This window comes from Grammomys surdaster, unplaced genomic scaffold (genome assembly GCF_004785775.1).
Source record: "Grammomys surdaster isolate TR1022 unplaced genomic scaffold, NIH_TR_1.0 238, whole genome shotgun sequence".
In the NCBI taxonomy this organism is placed as follows: Eukaryota; Metazoa; Chordata; class Mammalia; order Rodentia; family Muridae; genus Grammomys; species Grammomys surdaster.
The window spans coordinates 114,638-119,762 of record NW_021604683.1 but is presented as its reverse complement, the minus strand read 5'-3'; positions in this window follow the sequence as shown (position 1 = coordinate 119,762).

Below are 5,125 nucleotides of genomic sequence, written 5' to 3'. Positions count from 1 at the left end.
AAAAAAATTATTTGGAGATTCTCAAATGGTAAACACATGCCATAAATTGAGATTAGGAGTTAATAAAAATTGTATTCTTAGCATAGTTGGTGGTTTTGCTGAAGCCATGTGGTTCCTCACCAAGTTGTTCAGGTTCCCAACTAGAACAGAAGGTGAGTTGAACTGGCATGTATAATTCTGAGGTTCATGGCATGAGCTGGGACAAAGCAAAATCTCCAAAGCTGACTGAGACAACCTGAGTAATAAGGATTTATTCTGAGCCCTCTTTAAAGGTTTCTGAGTGTCTCAGAGAGTTTCAGCTCTGAGGTGCTCTCCAAAGAAACAGGCTTCTCAGAAAGCAAAGACAAAGGTAGATGGAAGAGGCTGCCTGCCAGCTATAATCAGATAAAGGAGAGCTGGATGAGATTTGTTAAAATGTTTTTCAGGATAAAAGAGATATAGAGGTAATTGTTTAAGTGTTTGTGAGTCTACATGAAATAACGTAATCCAGGCCTATGATCTCCAATGTCAGAAACAAAGGCATGAAGATAGAGAGAGGTACCCTATCTCAACAAATAATAATAGAGGTATTAATATCTACACAATGGAGAGTGAATGGAAAAAAATGCTTTAAAGAACAATTTAAAAGTCAATGCCAGAGCAGGCATTTGGGTTCTTTGACTGTGGGCAACACAGCAATGCTGGTATTCCTTGGCCAGATATGGCAAATTAAGAGCCTGGAAATAGGCTTAGAAAAAGTAAGTAGAAGGGAATTTAATTGAAGTTAAATACATAGGAAAAGATGTTTGTTCAAGTTATATAAAGGGAAAGGATATATATCCATAGAGATATTAATTTCTACAGAAGGGAGAATTTATGAATGCATAGATAAATAACTTTGGTGGTTATGATATTAAAAATCCTCTAGGATAGAGATTAAAATAGGGCAATCTTGAAGAGAGAGGAGGCTGCTAATTGAATCAATCTATACCATTGATGATTTTGTGTTACTGGAACAAGGACATACTATTACGTGAGAGTTTGTTTGTGCTAGTAGGGCAGAAGAAAAGGCTTTGGAACCCTTTCAGAGTGATATGGATTATATGACAGGGGAAATCCCCCTGAAAAACTTTAGTACAGGAAAAAAAGTTTCAGAAAATCAAACAGCAGGAAACGTGATTTGCTGATTCCTTCACATGGGAACAGACATAACTACCCTAGACATAAAAAGACTCTAGCCTAAACTTCAGATAAACATAGATAATTCATATTGTTTATGGAACGCTTAAGATTCAACATGTCATTATCCCTATGCCATGAATGAAGATTCATTACAATTGCTTATTGATCAAATTAACTTTAAATGATAGTTTTCTTGCACCTGCTCATACCAGATGCAAAAATTCATCCTTAACTGAGTGGTGCAACTTACACAATCCATAGGAATATCTTAATAGTACTGGAATCCTTGTTGTAAGATTCATATACTGCAGAATGTTCTCCTTTGACAAGATTCATTGGTGGGGATGCTGAGATGACCTGTTGTTCCAGCTCCCTGCCTCATGATGCTGGAAGAAACTGGTGAAATATTTTGGATTGGTTCTAATGCTATTTGTTTTAAATGAGTTCGCAAATTGCCCAAGAACCATGCATTTGTGATGATGTGAATTCCTGTCCTCCGCTGGTGCTAATTCGTAGACTTGCACAGCCACTGTCAGGGAGCATAGGAAATTATCCAATTACTAATATACCCAATATTTGCCTATCAGTCAATTTTCAATAAGTAAGAAATAACCACATTGGAGAAAATCCTCTACCAATGGAATTAATGTGATAAGGCCTTTTTATAACATAGTTATCCAAAAATACACAACATACGGGACAAGAATCCTCTGAATAAGCAATTGGTAAATCATTTGCATGTAGCCATATTCTATAATACCATGAGAAAGGCCATACTGCAAAGAACCCATATTCGAAGTCAGTGTGAGAACATTTTACAATTTAAGTTTCCTTTATACAAGAGTAATATGTTCAGTGTATAATCAATCTTAAATTCTTTCCAAATCACAGTGGTCTTTGAGGACAGAAGGCACCACAATGAAGTGCATCTATAACTATAAAGGATTTTGTAAGATCTATAGCCAACACATAAGATTATTTTTCAGGAAAAAAAAAGTGTTTCAACAGTCTAATCAAGCTGTATAATGTGATGTTCCTCTATATTTTGTTTGAAATTGTAATCTTATTTATTTTCAGTTACATAAAATTTCTCGACCAAGTGTCACACTTTATGGCTCTGTATTAATGTGTTTTCTGTTGCTGTGCTAAAATCCATCGTCTAAAGCAACTTATAAAAGAATTTACTTTGGCATATGGTTTTAGTGGGGTCTGAGATCACATGAAATAAGGCTACATGAGTGTTACACATTCCCTTCAGATGTTGTGATTTGTTGCATAGCATGACTTGGATGTCAGTCATTATTCAAGGATAAATTGTATCTCGATTGTCATATGTCAGCCTATTGAATACAAATTATAGAATGGTAGATGCACCCCAATGTTTCCTGTTTTGTCATCATATTTTAACAATGTTAATATTAAAATGCATAATGTAAGAGGATATAACAGTCATAAAATACTTCAATATGCACATATCTATTGATGTTCCTTGCTTCTTAATATTCCCCTTATGATCAGGCCAACTCAGTCAGTCAACAGGTTCTCCAGTTCAGGAGTGAGGATTTAAAAGAAAAAAGACGATTAGAGATTATTGTAGCGTGATTGCAGCCAGTTCTGAGGCTAAGAGCGGGTTTGTTTTTTTTCCCAATTTGCTTTTATACCACTTTAATTACATGTAAATATTTAGGTCAGTTCTAGGTTGAGGAACTAGCAATGCAATAAATGCAAATCATCAAGGAACAAGCAATGCAGTAAGCAAAGACCTTTAATTACTCCATTGATCACTGTTTCTAAGGGCTTATCAGGATGACCCAAATATCTGGGCCTACTTCCCTGTCCTAGCCCAAAATCATATTTATGCCTGAAGCCTACATCTTTGTTCTAGCCTAGATTTACATTCCTGACTGAAATTACTTCCCTGTTTTAGGCATAGATTACTTCCTGGACTTACTTTCCTGTCATGGCCCAATGTCAGATTCCTGCCTAAAGCCCATTTCCTTGTTCTTGGCCAATGTAATACTCCTGCCAAGTGGCCCCAAAAGTTTTCCACACCATTAGTTACCATTTGGTACTTGATCTTGAAGTATGCAATCTAAGGGGATTATCTAGACATGCTTGATAATGTAACAGCAATGAGATGTATTTTTTAAAAAGCATTTCTGATGTGGTTTTCTGTGTGTGTGTGTGTGTGTGTGTGTGTGTAATGTGTTATGTTATTTTAAGCCAAGAAAGATATGTGGAGACTGAATGAAACATTGTGGGGTCTACTTGGCCTTCATTATACAGTGATCAAGATCAGGTTTCCAACATTGCATACAAGAGAATTAGGAGAATAGACTCCACAGACAGGCAACAGAGTCTCTGCTCCAGTTGTTGGTGCACTTTCCCGAATAAGAAGCTCCAAACTGCACATATGCTACACATGTTTCTGGGTGGTGGTATTGGTATTCAATGATTGATCTTTAGATTATGGATAAGTCTCATGTCCTGTTCCTGCAGGGCATTTAGCAGGAGTCCGGGAAGATCACCTGAAAAAAGTGAGGGACAGGTTGACACAAAGAATGGCAATCTGTCTATAGTTTGATCAAATTGCCGATTTTACTTTTTTCACACAGGGGTTATATACACAAAAAGGCAGGATGTGGGGAAGCGGATAACGAAGGAGCGTGGGTATTCAGAGGGAGTACAGATATCTTCCAGAACAGAATATCAGCTGACATGCCACTATGACTCTGACTATGATTCACTTGTCTTAATCTAAGTTGGTACTATCCACCAAGGTTACCTATCTACAAGGTCTGTGACCACTCAGCCTCCAATTTTCCGCCAAAGCTTCTTGTTTACAATAGCTTCTAGTCATCTGTTTCAGTGTTTTTCCACAGAGACCCAAGACTTTATATTTAGCAGGCATGTATGTAAGGCCTATTGCTGATTTTTAGGCCTATGGCTGTTTTTAGACCTTCTGTGTATAAGCAGGGCTGCCCCTGACAGTCTCAAGAAACCCTTAAGGATTAAAGTCAGTTGATTCTTTGGGTCTACTTATGAACTTCTTTTCCCCTTCAGATTACTCAGTCCATCCTGCAACTTTTCCATGGGACTCCTCCAGCTCCCTCCATTTTTTGGCTGTGAATCTCAGCTTCCATTTGGACAGCTACTGTCAGCGGCCTCTAAGAGGAAGAGTTATGCTAGATTTCTGTCTATGAGCATGGCAGAGTATCATTTATAGCGTCAAGGATTGGTTCCTGTCCATGGTGACAGCTCCGGCACTGCCTGCGGTACCAAGCTCAGGTGTAGGCCTGGGGGATTAAAGAAAGACTCAGACTCAGGTCATCCATTATGAGAGAATGCCAATGCTTTTACTGGGAAGGTTCAATATATACACCAAGCCAGGGAAGGAAAAACACAAACACAGGAAAAAACAGGAACTCAACTGGGAGGCAATGGGATGTCAAGTGTTAATTCCCTTCCTGGGGCATCATCCTTCAACAGGATGTTTTGTTCTTAGAAAAACTGCAGAATGTTACTTTGCAGACAGCAGCACATGGAAAGTCTCAGCCAGGGCATAGCAGCCCTTTGGGGTCCTACAGGTCTCCATTTTTATTTTATAGGTGAATAGCATCCATCTTAGGTCACCTTCTGTCAATACCAATTACCTATCACTGGGAATCCCTGCCAGCCTCAGGGCCCCTGTCTTAGGTAAGTAAGGACTATAAAGGAGTTGCCCATCATTGACTAACTATTCTTTGTAAAGTCTGAGACAAACCTGGAGGGTTCTCTCATGCCAGTGACACAAGCACCTGCTTAATAATTACCTGGGACTGGGTCTGCTGTCTGCAAAAGTGGCAAAAAAAATATCAATCCCGGACTTCCCTTCCTCCCCTGCCTGGTCCTGTGGGCTGGGGCAGACACAGAGTTGGTCTGCTCCTGTCCTGTGGAGATACTGACTCCTGAGTCATCCTAGAGG